This window comes from Chiloscyllium plagiosum, chromosome 7 (assembly GCF_004010195.1).
Source record: "Chiloscyllium plagiosum isolate BGI_BamShark_2017 chromosome 7, ASM401019v2, whole genome shotgun sequence".
Classification (NCBI taxonomy): Eukaryota; Metazoa; Chordata; class Chondrichthyes; order Orectolobiformes; family Hemiscylliidae; genus Chiloscyllium; species Chiloscyllium plagiosum.
Genome location: NC_057716.1, coordinates 76435603 through 76452500, shown reverse-complemented (window position 1 = coordinate 76452500; position 16898 = coordinate 76435603). Strand labels below are relative to the sequence as shown.

Here is a 16898-nt window from a genome sequence, read left to right as displayed (position 1 = left end):
GATGGGCTGAGTGGCCTTGTTTTCTTCCTAAGTTTTAGTCATATTTCTGCCAAATTAGTTCAAATCCTCCTCATGGAATACAGGGAGAATTAGCCATTTGAATACAGAACTGGTTCAAAGGTAGAAGAGAGAGGGTGGTGGTGGAGGGTTGTTTTTCAGACTGGAGGCCTGTGACCAGTGGAGTGCCACAAGGATCGGTGCTGGGCCCTCTACTTTTTTGTCATTTACATAAATGATTTGGATGCGAGCATAAGAGGTACAGTTAGTAAGTTTGCAGATGACACCAAAATTGGAGGTGTAGTGGACAGCGATGAGGGTTACCTCAGATTACAACAGGAACTTGCTCAGATGGGCCAATGGGCTGAGAAGTGGCAAGAGAGTTTAATTCAGATAAATGCGAGGCGCTGCATTTTGGGAAAGCAAATCTTAGCAGGACTTATACACTTAATGGTAAGGTCCTCAAGAGTGTTGCTGAACTGAGATCTTGGAGTGCAGGTTCATAGCTCCTTGAAAGTTGAGTCACAGGTAGATAGGTTGGTGAAGGCGGCGTTTGGTATGCTTTCCTTTAATGGTCAGAGTATGGAGTACAGGAGGTGGGAGGTCATGTTGTGATTGTACAGGACTTTGGTTAGGCCACTGTTGGAATATTGCGTGCAATTCTGGTCTCCTTCCTATCGGAAAGATGTTGTGAAACTTGAAAGGGTTCAGAAAAGATTTACAAGGATGTTGCCAGGGTTGGAGGATTTGAGCTACAGGGAGAGGCTGAACAGGCTGGGGCTGTTTTCCCTGGAGTATCGGAGGCTGAGGGGTGACCTTATAGAGGTTTACAAAATTAGGAGGGGCATGGATAGGGTAAATAGACAAAGTCTTTTCCCTGGGGTCAGGGAGTCCAGAACTAGAGGGCATAGGTTTAGGGTGAGAGTGGAAAGATAGGCTCAGTTACTGCCTTTGCTGTTTGAATTTGTATGTCGCTGGACATCAGAGTGCGCCTGGGAAAATTAAACAGTGAAATTCACAACTGATCTTGGAGGAATCTGTTTGGGAGAGGTCACAACACAGAAACAGACAAATAAATAGTTTTAAGTGTGGCCTCACAGAAGTGATTAGAGTGGGTTCTTTCTTGATTATATGTTTTATTGAGATATGTCTCTTGATTAAACTTAGAAGTATAAGCCATAAGTATTAAGTTAGCCTGGAGCAGTGTTTTGTAGAGAAAGAAGACACTGCTACTTTCTGGGTCTATAGATTGAAATAAGCAAAAATGGCCTTTAGTAGAGTGTGTGCTCTTCTTGCCGAATGTGGGAGTTCAGGGAGAGTTTACAGGTTACTGAGGATTATATCTGCAATAAATGCTGTTGGTTAGGATTCCTGTCAGATCAAATGGATCGGTTGGCGAGACAATGAGAGGAAATGAGACATTTACAAGAGCTAGGGGATATGATGGATGGCAGTTGTAGGAAGGGAAAAAAGTCACAGATACAGTCACATAGATGGCTTAACTCCAGGCAAAGTAAGAGAGGTAGGTAGATAGTAGCAATCAGGAGAGCAAAAAGGGGACATAAGATAGCTTTGGCAAATAGGGTTAAGGAGAATCCAAAAGGTTTTTGTAAATACATTAAAGACAAAAGGGTAACTACAGAGGGAATAAGGCCCCTCAAAATCAGCAAGGTAGTCTCTGCATAGAGCCGCAGGAGAGGGGCAAGATACTAAACGAGTATTTTGCATCAGTGTTTACTGTAGAAAAGGACATGGAAGATATAGAATGTAGGGAAATAGATGGTGACATCTTGAAAAATGTCCATATTACAGAGGAGGAAGTGCCGATTGTCTTAAAACGCATAAAAGTGGATAAATTCCCAGTACCTGATCAGGTGTACCCTAGAACTCCGTGGATAGCTTGGAAAGTGATTGCTGGGCCCCTTGCTGAGATACTTGTATCATCAATAATCATAGGTGAGATGCCGGAAGACTGGAAGTTGACTAACGTGGTGCCACTATTTTTTAGAAAATGTTAAAAGCTTACCCCTTATCACTATGGTGTATTTCAGATTTCAGAAGTAATGCAGATATTCAACATATGGTTTACTGAGTTCACACTTCTGGTTCACAGATTCTTGACACCATCTAGCAGAGTTCACAGAAAATCTGTGACCAGTAGTAGTACAGGTCAGCCAAGTAAAAACCAGTGGCAGGTTCACTTTTCTGGTCTTCTATGTTCTGAAAAAAATAGCTGTCTTGACAGTACATCACTGCTCCCAATAGTCTGTACCTCCTACCAGCAAGTGATTTGTCTTGTAATTTTTGGATGATTTGCAATTGAATTTCTAATACAACACATCCAATAGCTGCTTATGTTTAAAAATCAAATGGAGCGAATGGAAACCATTCGTGAAAAAAGCCTGCTGATACCATTGGATTAATCATCAAGAGTGAAAAACGTATATAAATCGTGAAATTCAACTTTGGTCACTACCAGATAACTTGCCTGTCTAACATTCTAAGTGAAAGTGAGGACTGTAGATGCTGGAGACTAGAGACGTGAGTGTGGTGCTGGAAAAGCACAGGTCAGGCAGCATCAGAGGAGCAGGAGAGTTGGCGTTTCAAGGGCTTTTGCCTGAAACGTTGACTCTTCTGTCCAACATTCTATCCAAGCAAAGACAATCTATTTTTACTCCAATTTCCTCCCCTTTTGGTTGGCAGTGATTTGTGCAGATGTGATATAAAGGTGATACACAAAAAGCAGGAGGTGGGCTTTTGATATGAAGAAGTTTACATGACCAAAACATCATCACTCATCCTTTCTCTTCAAAGGTACATTAGCGGCTTTGCTGAACATAGTCCATATTTCTAGCATTTACTTTCAAATGGGGCTTCATATTGGCTTAAGTTCATTATTCACTTCTCTATAAATTAATAAGACCAGAAAGCAGTGCCAACATAATATCATCTGAATGATCTAATCATCCATGATTTCAAACTTTGCAGTTTACACAATACACAAAAGAAAGGAGTCCCACAACCATCCCTGGCTTTCGACCTCCACTTGCTTAGAGGTGACAAAAATACTCCCCAATTTAGAAAAGGAAATCTCATGGACTAGAATCCAGGCCGGCTCAAACTTTCTGGTTTGAACAGGTATTTCAGAATGGATATTTAGTTGTCTTCCTTAACAAAAAACTGTATTGAAGAAAAGATACTTACATTCATTATGTAAGAAAAGGATTGCGTGCAACCAACAACCACTACATCAAGATGGTCAGGTAAATGAAGAGAGGCTCAAGATCATAAATGTAATGCCGGTTTTGAATCATTATTTTCAAACTCACATTTGCGTAACCTGTTCATATAAAACGTAATTGTTGACCATCACCCAATTTTCTCAATTTTTCAGCATACAATGCCAGGCAAATCCCGGTTCACTACCAAAATCAAGTAAGTAAAACTCAATTGCTGTTTATAATAATCAGTAACATGACTGCAGGTTACAATTACTTTTTTTATTTACTTGAGTCATGGACATTGCTGCCTTGAGCAACATTTATTTCCCGCCCCCATTTGCCCTCAAGAGTGTGTGAGGAGCTACCTTCTTGAACCACTGCAGTCCATGTACTGTAGGTACAACCATAATGCAATGAGGGAGGGAATTCCAGGTTTGACCCAGCGACAGTGAAGGAATGCTGATTACGTTTTCAAGTCAGGATGGTTAGTAACTTTGAAGGCAAACTTGTATGCGGTGGTGTTCCCTTACATCTGCTGCCTTGTCCTTCTAGATGGAAGTGGTCATGGGTTTTTAAGAATCTTAGGTAAATTTCTGAAGTGCATCTTGTAGATAGTACAGACTGCTGCTACTCAGTGTCAGTGGAGGGAATGGATGCTTGTGTACATAGTGCCATCAAGCAAACTGCTTTGTCCTGGATCGTGCCAAGCTTCTTGAGTGTTGCTGTTAGCCGCACCCATCCAGGCAAGTGGGGAGAATTCCATCAGACTCCTAATTAGCGCCTTGTAGATGGTTGACAGGCATTAGGAAGTAATGGCAAGTTCCTCGCTACAATCCTTTGACCTGCTCTTGCAGGAATTGTATTTCTGCAGCAAGTCCAGTTGAGTTTCTGGTCAATAACAATCCCCAAGATGTTGATGGTGGGGATTTCTTTGACAGTAGCACCACTGAATGCCAAGAGGCAATGATTAGATTGTCTCTATTTAAGATGGCCATTGCCCAGCATTTGTGAGATGTGAATCTTCCTTGCCACTTTTCAGCCCATGGCTGGATATTATTCGTCTTTTTCCATTTGAACATGGACTACTTCAATACCTGAGGAGATACGAATGGTAAAAACAATGTCTGCAGATGCTGGAAATCAGATTCTGGATCAGTGGTGCTGGAAGAGCACAGCAGTTTAGGCAGCATCCAAGGAGCTTCAAAATCGACGTTTCGGGCAAAAGCCCTTCATCAGGAATCAGAGATACGAATGGTACTGAATGGGCGCGTGGGGGAAATAAACATGCAGAGCTGTGGGAATAGAGCAGGCAAATGGAATCAACTGCATTGGTCTACACAGCCATAAATAGTTGATAGCCAAATGATGCATCGTCTGTGCCATATTTATTTTATGACTCTAAAGAGGCTCAGTAGAAAGTTTTTAAAATTCCTATGTGGTCTCTTAGACGGTACTTACATTATAGGATTTTACACTATTTTTATATCTGATTAGGTTTAGCATTAAGACCACACCAGTAGGTAAATCTTGAGTTCTCTCAGATCCAAAAGATGAATTTTTCACAACACTGCAGGATAGTATTGGAAAATTCATGATTCAAATAAAGAACCACTGCCACTATTACTAATTTATCTTTGGCATATGAATTTAATATAGGAATAGACAAAAATTCAGTCTACAATCAACAGGCAATTTATTTTAGTATAAAGCAAACATCTAAACAGTATTCCGCAACTGTTGATGCTGCAAACGTGACTCTGGTGGCTTCCTTAAACATAGTAGCAAAGACGAGACTGAGGAGTTAGGGAGCCCCAAGTTTTACGAAATTGTCTACATTGTAACCATTGGACATCTCACTACAACCCATGCCACATTCAGTCATGCAGAGTTTTACACTAAAAGGATCATAACAATGTTAAGCATGGAAACAGAGCCTTCGGTCCAATTCATCCATGTCAACCAGATATCCTAACCTAATCTAGACCCATTTGCCGGCACTTGGCCCATATCTCTCTCAACCCTTCCTATTCATATACTCATCCAGATGCCCTTTAAATATTGTAATTGTGCCAGCCTCCATCACTTCCTCTGGCAGCTCATTCCATATACGCATTACCCTCTGCGTGAAAAAGTTGCCCCCAAGGTCCTTTTCATATCTTTCCCCTCTCATCCTAAACCTATGCCCTCTAGTTTTGCACTCCCCCATCCCAGGGAAAAGACCTTGTCTGTTTATCCTAACCATCCCCTTCATGATTTTATAAATCTCTATAAGGTCACCCACCACTTTCCGACATTCCAGGGAAAACAGCTCCTGCAGATCAAATCCTCCAACCCTGGCAACATCCCTATAAACCTTTTCAAGTTTCACAACATCCTTCAGATAGGAAGGAGACCAGAATTGCACACAATATTCCAAAAGTGGCCTAACCAATGTCCTGTACAGCCGCAACATGACCACCCAAATCCTACACTTAATGCTCTGACCAATAATGGAATGCATACCAAATGCCTCCTTTGTTAACCTATCTATCTGCGTTCTACTTTCAAGGAACTATGAACCTGCACGACAAGGTCTCTTTGTTTAGCAACACTCCCCAGCACCTTACCATAAAGCGTATAAGTCCTGCTCTAACTTGTTTTTCCAAAATGCAGCACCTCACATTTATCTAAATTAAACTCCAACTGCCACCCCTCAACCCACTGGCCCATCTGATCAAGATCCCGTTGTACTTTGAGGTAACCTTCTTCACTATCTACTACACCTCCAATTTTGGTGTCACGTGTAAACTTATTAATTATACCTCCTATGTTCACATCCAAAGCATTTACATAAATGACGAAAAGTAATGGACCTTGCACCAATCCTTGTGGCATACCACTGGTCCCAGTTCTCCTGTCTGAAAAGCAACCCTCCACCACCAACCGTCTACTACCTTCGAGCCAGTTATGTATCCAAATCGCTAGTTCTCCCTGTATTCAATGAGATCTAACCTTGCTAACCAGACTCCTTGTCGAACGCCTTGCTGAAGTCCATATAGATCATGCCCACCCTCTGCTCTCATCAATTCTCTTCATTACTTCTTCAAAAAACTCAATCAAGTTAGTGAGACACGATCTTCCACGACTATTCCTGATCAGTCTTTACTTTTCAAATATATGTAAATCTTATCCCTCAGGACTCTCTCCAAATACTTGCGCACAGATGTCAGGCTCTCTAGTTTATAGCGCCCTGGCTTTTCCTTACTCCCTTTCTTAAACAGTGGCACCACGTTAGCCAACCTCCAGTCTGGCAGCACCTGACCTGTGACTATCGATAATACAAATATCTCAGCAAGGGGCCCAGCAATCACTTACCTAGCTTCCCACAGAGTTCACAGACCTGATCAGGTCCTGGAGGTTTATCCATTTTTATGCATTTCAAGACATCCGGTACCACCTCCTTTGTAATATGGACATTTTTCAAAATGTCACCATCTATTTCCCCACATTCTGTATCTTCCATGTCATTCTCCACAGTAAACACTGATGCAAAAATACTTATTTAGTATCTCCCCCATCTCCTGCAGCTCCACACAAAGGCCGCTTTGCTGATTTTTGAGGGGCCCTATTCTCTCCCTAGTTACCCTTTTGTCCTTAATGTATTTGTAAAAACCCTTTGGATTCTCCTTAACCCTATTTGCCAAAGCTATCTCATGTCCCCTTTTTGCCCTCCTGGTTTCCCTGTTAACTATATTCCTACTGCCTTCATATTCTTCTCAGGATGCATTCTATCTTGCCTATACTTGACATATGCATTTTTTCTTTTTCTTAAACAAAACCTCAATTTCTCTAGTCATCCAGCATTCAGTACACCTACCAGCCTTTCCTTTCAACCTAACAGGAATATACTGTTCCTGGACTCTCGTTATCTCATTTTTTGAAGGTTTCGCATTTTCCAGCTGCCCCTTCACCTGCAAACATCTGCCCCCAATCAGCTTTTGAAAGGTCTTGCCTAATACTGTCAAAATTAGCCTTCCTCCAATTTCGAACTTCAATTTTTAGACCCAGTCTATCCTTTTCCATTGCTATTTTATAACTAATAGAATTATGGTCACTGGCCCCAAAGTTCTCCTCCACTGATACCTCAGTCACATGTCCTGATTTATTTCCCACATTTTGCATCTTCTCTACGAGGTACATCTACATACTGAATCAGAAAATGTTCCCATTTACACTTAAATTCTCCTCCATCTAAATCCTTGACACTATGGCAATTCCAGTCTATGTTTAGAAAGTTAGAATTCCCTCCCATTACCACCCTATTATTCTTACAGATAACTGAAATCTTCTTTCAAATTTGTTTCTCAATTTCCCACTCACTATTAGGCGGTTTATAATACAATCTCAATAAGGTAAGCATCTCTTTCTTATTTCTTATTTCTTAGTTCCACCCAAATAACTTCCTTGGATGTTCCCAGGAATATCATCTCTAAGTACTGCAGTAGTGCTATCCATTATCAAAAATGCCATTCACCCTCCTCTCTTGCCTCCCTTTCTGTATCTCCTGTAGCATTTGTGTACTGGAACATTAAGCTGCCAGTCCCATCCATTCCTGAGCCACGTTTCTGTATAGAAGCCACGTTCCAGAAGAAGGGCTTATGCCCGAAACGTCGATTCTCCTGTTCCCTGGATGCTGCCTGACCTGCTGCGCTTTTCCAGCAACACATTTTCAGCACGTTTCTGTATATGCTATGATATCCCAGTCCCATGTTCCTAACCATGCCCTGAATTCAGCTGCCTTCACTGTTAGGCCTCTTGCATTGAAGTAAATGCAGTTTAATTTATCAGTCCTACCTTGTTTTCTGCGTTGTTCCTGCCTGCCCTGACTGTTTGAGTCACTCCCATTCCCAACTGTACCAGTCTCAGATTGATCTCTTTCCTCACTACTTCCCTGGGTCCCACCCCCACCTTACTAGCTTAAATCCTCCTCTGCAGCTCGAGCAGATCTCCCTGCCAGTATATTAGTCCCCTTCCAATTTAAGTGCAGTCCGTCCTTCTTGTACAGGTCACTTCTATCCCAGACGAGATTCCAATAACCCAAAAATGTGAACCCTTCTCCCCTGCACCAGCTCCTCAGCCACGCATTCATCTGCTCTATCCTCCTATTCCTATCCTCACTAGCTTGTAGCATTGCGAGTAATCCAGATATTACCACCTTTAAGGACCTTCTTTTTAAATTCCTAACTTTCTGTAATCCCCCTTCAGAATCTCATCCTTTTCCCTTCCTAGGTACACACTGGAACTAATGACAACAACCTCCTGCTGGACTCTCTCCCCTTTGAGAACATTCTGCACCCTCTCCGAGATATCCCTGATTCTGGCACCAGGGAAGCAACACACCATTCTGATTTTTCGCTGCTGACAACAGAAATGTATGTCTGTGTCTCGGACTAGAGCGTTCCATATCATAATCGATCACTTGGAACTAGACATGTCTCTCATTATAGTAGAGCCTGTCTCGATAGCAGAAACTTGTGCTACATTCCCCTGAGTATCCATCACCCCCTACATTTTCAAAAACAGCATACTTGTTTGAAATGGGGATAGCCACAGAAGACTTCTGCACTACCTGCCTACTTCTCTTACCTTTCCTGGAGATAACCCATCTGTCTGTATCTGCGGCTTCTCTCCCTTCCTATCACTACCATCCATCACACGCCCTAGCTCTTCCAAGTTCTTCACTGCCTCTAACTGCGGTTCCAACTAATCTATGCAAACTGATAGGATTCACAATGAAAGATACTTCCTGCTGACATAATCATCTGTAATAATGGAAACTCTCCCTAAACTCCCACATCTAACAGGAAGAGCATATCACTCTACTACAGCCATCTTTGGTCCTTCACAATCTGTAGACCCAGATAATAGCACTGTCTTTTTGCTCTTTAAAAAAAGTGCTCCAGGCTAACTTAGTACTTATGTTTTATATTTTTAAAATATAATCAAGAGACGGATTTCAATAAAACATATAATCAAGAAAGAGCCCACTCTACTCACTACTGTAATGTTTTGATACACTTTTTCAGATATTCTAGCCTGGAAGATACACACCATAAAGCAGGCAGTCTTACAATGTCAAAAGCTTTAGTTAGATAGCAGCAGATAGAGATCATGATGTTGCTCTCTTTTGGCAGTCTTGCCATAAAAGTCATACTGGCTATTTGTCACATGATTAGACTTAAATGTCACTAGGATTGCAGAAGAACATGTTTTACATGATGGACATGTAGGCTGTTTAATAGGACTCTTGGAAGAAGCTTTCCTGAAATTGGGAAAAGACTTATTGCTCAGTAGTTGGTGAATACATTTTTGGATTGTTTCCCTTTTCAGGTATTGACTACATCAGAACTTTCTCTCATCCCAGATTTTCTTAAAGGTGGCTCTATATTATATGTCCAAATCTCTAATGCAATGCTGTCAGCACCAGAGGCTTTGCCATGTTTATTCAACTCGGTTACCTTTATATCTTCATTAGCAGAATTAAGAGGATACAGGCTTTCTTTCTCAGACAACTGCTCAATTTGACAAAGAGGATCTGTAGAGACTGGATGCCTCTGTTTGCTTCCGCCACAGCTGGTAATCAGCGAGCTCTGCATACAGATTTTTACAGTGCTTGAACTGCTCACACCGGAGAGATCTAAACTATAACAAAAGTAATTGCAAGTACTCCCAAAATCTTATGTCGCTAAATCAAAATCTGAAGACCAAAGTTGTGATCCAGCCACCAGCATGCAAATGCTGTGAAACAACAGGCTTTGGCACAAATCTCAATTTGGACATACTTTGGTTATGTGCTCTCTAAAGGGGCCAATGTTGTCAAAAAGATCACAGGATGCATCCAGAAAGGAAGTTTTTCATAATAGTGTCCTGAAGCAGCAGTAAGTTAAACTGAAGACTGAAGTCAAACTTTATTGGGCCACTCTCATTGCCTGTCTGTCATGGTGCAGAACCTTTGGTTAACAATTAGGTGCTACAAAACATTGGAATGTTTTTACCATAGACATCAGAGGTCAATTATGAGAAGTTGATGGCAGAACAATTTTAAACAGGAGGGATCTTCACTGAGCTGGGACACTGCCCTCCAGAAATTTCAACTTGGATGAACAGGCCATGTCTCCCATATGAATGGCTAGAGAAATCTCAAACTGATCTACTATGGGGAATTGTCTCAGAACAAAATATCAAGGTGGTCAGTACAAAAGATACAACAGCCTTGTAAAAATAAAAGCCTTACAAACCTCTGCATTATAGTCCATTTCTCCTGGGGAAAACACTGCAACCAATCTGAAATTGAGTTCAGTATGCTTCAAGGCCCATCTATCCCGAACTCGTAACATCCAACATGCCTAAAGGACACAATTAGCTGTGGAATTAAAGAAAACAATAAACTATTGTAGCAACTGGAAGACCATCTGACCATATTCTGGGAAACGATCCAGTGGTCATTTTTAAAAATTTTGGGTGGCACAGGTTGGTTTGCATTACATTAAAGCAAATCATTCATGATTGCAACAGCTTTCAAACATTTCTGTAGGGGATAAGCCTTGTAAATAACATGCATTCTCAAGACTTTCTGCCCTGATGGTTTCTTAAAGGAGAACAGCATCACAATTTTATCACCCTTAATGCCACTAAAATCTTACTCCAGGTATTTTCAGCTTACCAAATTAAATAATGCTCATATTCCAACAATCAAAATGCCCTTTTACTTCTAAAGGGGATGGTTTGCTCAGTTGGCTGAATGGTTGGTTTGTAATGCAGAATAATGCCAACAGCATGGATTCAATTCCCACACCAGCTGAGGTGACCATTAAGTACTCTCCTTCTCAACCTCTTCACTCCCCTCAAGTGAGAGACCCTCAGGTTAAACCTTCATCCACTTGTCTTTATAGCCAGGATGGCCACAATTATTGTTCACATATACTATTGATTTGGATGAGGAAAGTGACTATACTATAGTCAAGTTTGCAGATGACACAAAAATACGTGGAAAGGCAAGTGGCAAAACTGATGCAAAAACAGTCTTTTTTTTGGACTGTGGACTAAAAAGTTAGAGACAATACTGTTTTAAATAAGGAAAAAAGTGTAAAAAAGATGTTTGCAGCTTTATAAAAAAATTGACTAGCACATATTGTAGGTACAACTCAGTATAGCTCTATTCAAACAGTGGGGGAGAATTTAAATGGAATGGCACTGTGTGAGGTCAAGGAAATTTTGTCCGGAGACAGTCTTTGGATTGGCTTTTCATTTGGGATCAGATGTTGTGGGTTCAGCATAGTATCAAAAACTTGACTGGTTACTGAGTAAGCAACTACAATCTTGGATGTAGATAACACAGCAGAAACATTGAGCCTGAGAACAGAAAGTGGGCACCTGCGTCTATCTGTCTCTTTCTTTCTCTCTCCTTGCTATGTGGAGAGGTAGAATAAAATCCATTGTAGCTAGCTACCTTTTTCTGTTGGTTGTTCTGTCTGCAAATGCTCTCTTGAAACAAAAAGGGAAGTCCACCTTCAGGGACACTGAGTGAATTCTGAATTAATTAATGACTCGAGAATCAGTATATCCATTGCCTCATGTCATTTGCAAAGAATCAGAAGGTGAGAAGAAAACCAAAAGTAACAACTCAAAGATGTTGTACTTGGGACTGGTGTTTCTCTGATTTTATTTCGCCCGTCCTCACCCACAATAACTGTGGCTCATTTTGTCTAGTGGTATGTCTATCAAGTTTCTATTTGGAAGTTTTTTAAAAAGGGGGTAGGATTTAAGCTATAAAGTTCAAGTTATCAATTCACGTTTCTTTCTTGCATTGGTTAAAAATATTGTGATTACAATAATTTTTTTCTGATCATGCAAAAAACCTAATACGCACACTATTTTAACCCAAATTAGGTAATTAGGTAAAATTGAGCAACTCTGTGATTTAATCAAATTTTCACAATTCTAACAACTCCAAGGAAAATGGGGCTCGATTTCCAGCACACTACCTTAGTGGGTTGTGGCACTGCAGAGTTAAAATAATTAGGTAGTAGGCATGCCTTCCATATAATTAAACTGGTTTCACCTCTCCACATTTGATTTTCCCTCTCCAAGAACCCGCCTTGGTTAAAAGGACAACTTACTTGGGTGGTAATCACGATAATTTTAGGTAAAAACAAGGACTGCAGATGCTGGAAACCAGATTCTAGATTAGAGTGGTGCTGGAAAAGCACAGCAGTTCAGGCTTTTGCCCAAAACGTCAATTTTCCTGCTCCTTGGATGCTGCCTGAACTGCTGTGCTTTTCCAGCACCACTCTAATCTAGAATCACTGTAGTTTTGAATGACCCACATTTGGACACATGCTGGACAATCAGAAAGTTGGTCAGTGAATGAGGGGGAAGAGAATGAACAGCAGGAAATGATTGGAGGGGTGTTGTTTTTTTTTTAATTAATAGAAGACAAGGAAGGAGCTCGTACGTAGCTTTGGCAGTAAATACTACAGCACAAGGACATATTGGATGCCAGAATAAGTTTTTGAAGAAGAAACATTAGAGTTAGAAAGTAACCCTAACTAGAAATACAGAATGTAGCCAGTGGCTTTTAAGTGCAAAATGTCAAAGACAGTGTAAGAGAGACATAACTATTGACAGAAATAATTTTCATTATTTCGAATTGAAGTGAAATAACAAGCGCTAGCCTTGAATCAGCACCTTTACACAAAATAAACCCTAGCTGCAGGACAGCAAATAACCAACTGGTTCCCTACTTCTTGTAAATATAGAAACTTGAGATTAATTTTCAGGCTTTTCTGATGTTTAAGTAAATACATGCATTGAGTAATGTGCTATTCTGATGAAGGAGGTCACAGCTTTGATTCCTTATCTATAATTGTTTAAAACATTCTGACATGGAGTGATTAAATGTCATTGCACATTCAAAGAATCCATGTCAAGTTAGCTTGTCACTTACATTTAGAATCACAGTCAGAGTCATAGAGATGGACAGCACGGAAACAGACCCGTCGGTCCAACTCGTCCATGCAGACCAGATATCCTAACCTAATCTAATCCCATTTGCCAGCACTTGGCCCATATCCATCTAAACCCTTCTTATTCATACACTCATGCAGATGCCTCTTAAATGCTGTACTTGTATCAGCCTCCACCACTTCTTTTGGCAGCTTTACTCGCAAACCAGTGTTGAAGATATTTTGCCTTTTGTTTTTTCCAGTTTTATGCCTTAGACACCCTGATGGAAATACAGTAGCACAAAGAAGAAGAACTTCATATTCTATTGAACTGTTCAGAAAATAAATTGTTTGCAATGTAATGGTAACTTGGTATGACCAGCACATAGTCTCTGCACAATTCATCAGAAATATTAAATATTTGTCTTGATCGGCCATAAAATTCTGGTACTCATGTTGACCACTTATTCAAATATTCATGTTCATTATGATATTAAAAAAAATATTTTTGTTGTATTCCTCAGGTGCAAGTTTTTTTTGACATGGTAAAGGTACACAATCCTTTATCCAAAATTCCAAAATCTGAAAACATCTGAAATCCAAAATGTTTTTCGTGGAGTGTAAAGCATTATTTTGGTGTGCGAACAGGTGACCCAACTCCACACCCACTTGAACCATGTCACTCAGGTGTGACGTGGCAGCGTGGCTCAGCATTGGCAGGTGTCAATTGTGTCTCAGTGCTCGGACTTGTCACGTGGGTCTGCTGTTAGATTATTTTTAATTTCACTGTGAAAATGTCATTTATCCCAAAATCCGAAAATTCCTAATTCTGAAAAACAATTGGCCCCAAGGATTGTGTACCTGTACTGACTTCTACAAGATATTAGGTTCTTTGAGGAGTATCTTAAAAGATAAAAGAGAGTTACACAGATACAATGCTTTAGGGAGAGAATTCCACTGGTGTATGGTCTGGGCAGCTAATGGCACAACTATCAATGGATTGGAATACTGCAAACAAGGCACAGTGGTTAGCACTGCTGCTTCACAGCACCAGGGTCCCAGGTTCAATTCCAGCCTCGGGCAACTGTCTGTGTGGAGTTCGCACATTCTGCGTCTGCGTGGGTTTTCTCCGGGAGTTCTGATTTCCTCCCACAATCCAAAGATGTGAAGGTCAGGTGAATTGGCCATGCTAAATTTCCCACAGTGCTCGAGAAATGGGTCTGGGTGGGCTACTCTTCAGAGGGTCGGTGTGGACTGGTTGGGCCGAAGGGCCTGTTTCCACACTGTAGGTAATCTAATCGAATAACTTTTATGGACGCACATGGAATAGTGTAGGTTAGATGGGCTTCAGATTGGTATGACAGGTTGGCGCAACATTGAGGGCCGAAGGGCCTGTACTGCGCTGTAATGTTCTACGTTCTATAAACGTATGACTGCTTTAAGGCTGGAAAGGGTTACAAAGATCAAAAGGATGAAGGGAATTAAGTGATTTTACAATAAGTACAGGTAGACAATTCTTTATCTGAAATCCGCAAAGCTCCAAAGTCCGCAGGTTTTTTTGTGAAGTTTGTTTTCTCATTTACAAGGTTGTTTGGCATGCAAATAGTTAACCCAAGTCGACACCCACTCGATGCGTGTAACTCAGATACAACATGGGAGGCATGGCCCAGCACCGGCAGGCCTTGATTCTGTTTCAAGACCCCATTTTACTTAGTGAATGTGTTCCTCCAGTAAGATTTTTAAAAATTTCACCAAACTGTCATTTATTCTGAAATTTGAAAAATTCTGAATTCCGAAAACCCACTGGTCTTGAGCATTTCGAATAGAGGATTGTGCACCTGTACTATGGCTATAAGAGTAGTTCAGAAGCTAGGAACTTTGCAGTGATTAATTCACCTCGTCTTCCTCATACCTGTCTGCCATCGAGAAGTAACAAGTCAGGGGTGTTATAGAATACTCTCCAACTTGCCCAGACGGGTGTAGCTCCAACATTCAAGGAGCTTGTCACCAGCCAGGACCAAACAGGCTACTTGGTTGACACTCCAAACCTTAAAGGTTCACTTATTTCACCACCAGTCACAATGGCAGTAGCACGTACTAAATGCACTGCAGGAACCAAGGATCTTTTGACAGTACCTTCCAAACCCATGACGTCTATCACCTAGAAGGACAAGCACAGCAAATGCAAGTAACACCACCATCTGTATGGTCCTGCCAAGTCACATATCACCCAAAGTGGGGGCTATATTGCTGTTTCCAATTTGTTGCTTAGTCAAAATCTGGAAACTCCCTTCCCAGCAGCACTGTATTTGCCCCTATGTTTCAAGGACTGCAGAAGTTTAAGGCAGCTCATCACCAACTTCTCCACAGCAATTAACAAATAATTAACGCTGACCTAGTCAGCAAAATCCACATCCTACTCTCAATTTTTTTCAAAAATCCATCTGACAAGTAATACTGGATAAGCAAAAATGTCCTTCCATGAAATATTCAGAATTTTATTTTGTTCCCGATACAAAATGAAATGTCCTTGCCTCTCTACAGACCTCATGTCACTGCCTGGCAACTGTCTGAGACTGAACCACACCTTTATAACCTTGGTGTCCCACCTAACCCGAAGACAAGACATCCAAACACATCCAGGAGAAAGTGAAGACTGCAGATGCTATAGGTCAGAGTCGAGAGTGTGGTGCTGGAATTCCTGATGAAGGGCTTATGCCCAAAACGTCGATTCTCCTGCTCCTCAGATGCTGCCTGGCCAGCTGTACATTTCCAGCACCACACTCTCGATCCAAACACATCTTCTTGCCATCACTGCCCAACTCCACTTCCGAAACTGCATTCTGTTGTGCACCACCTTAGCTTAGCCACAGATGAACCCCTCAGCTATGCCTTCGCCATGTCTAGACTTCACTACTCAAGCATAAACCTGGTGGGTTTCAAATACAACCATACAGTCATTGAGATGTACAGCATAGAGACAGACCCTTCAGTCCAACTCGTCCGTGCTGACCAGATATCCTAATCTAATCTAGTCCCATTTGCCGGCTTGGCCCATATCCCTCTAAACCCTTCTTATTCATACACCCATCCAGATGCCTTTTAAATATTGTGATTGTACCAGCCTCTACCACTTCCTCTGGCAGCTCATTCCATATACGTACCACCCTCTGCATGAAAACATTGCTCCTTAGGTTCCCCTCTCACCCTAAATCTATGGCCTCTATTTCTGGAATCCCCCAGCCCAGGGGAAAGACCATGTCTACTTACTTTATCCATGCTCCTCATGATTTTATGAAACTCTGTAAGGTCACCCCACAGCCTCCAACACTCCAGGGAAAAATAGTCCCAGCCTATTCAGCCCTTCCCTATAGCTCAAATGCTCCAACATTGGCAATATCCTTGTAAATCTTTTCTGACCCCTTTCAAGTTTCACAACAACCTTCTGATAAGAGGAAGCCCAGAATTGCACACAATATTCCCAATGTCCTGTACAGCCACAACATGACCCCCCAACTCCCATACTCAGTGCTCTGTCCAGTAAAGGAAAGCATATCAAACGCCTTCTTCACTATCCTATCTACCTGCGAGTCCACTTTCAAGGAACTATGTACCTGCACTCCAAGGTCTCTTTGTTCACTCCGCCGGGGACCTCACCATTAAGTGTATCTTCCACCTTTCAGAAACTTATATACAG

General features: G+C 41.4%; 1 protein-coding gene across 3 annotated transcripts in view; it reads right to left on the bottom strand.

The window, feature by feature from the left end:
- The window catches only part of LOC122551719 (speckle-type POZ protein-like A), a 213542-nt gene that overhangs the window by 181676 nt on the left and 14968 nt on the right, over positions 1-16898 (bottom strand). For 2 of the 3 annotated variants that reach the window (XM_043694074.1, XM_043694078.1), the window contains exon 2: positions 10496-10620. The exons of the other annotated variant lie outside the window; for it this stretch is intronic. The gene's annotated coding sequence lies outside the window, so the exon portion shown is untranslated. The remainder of the gene's footprint in view (positions 1-10495; positions 10621-16898) is intronic. 3 annotated transcript variants of the gene reach the window in all.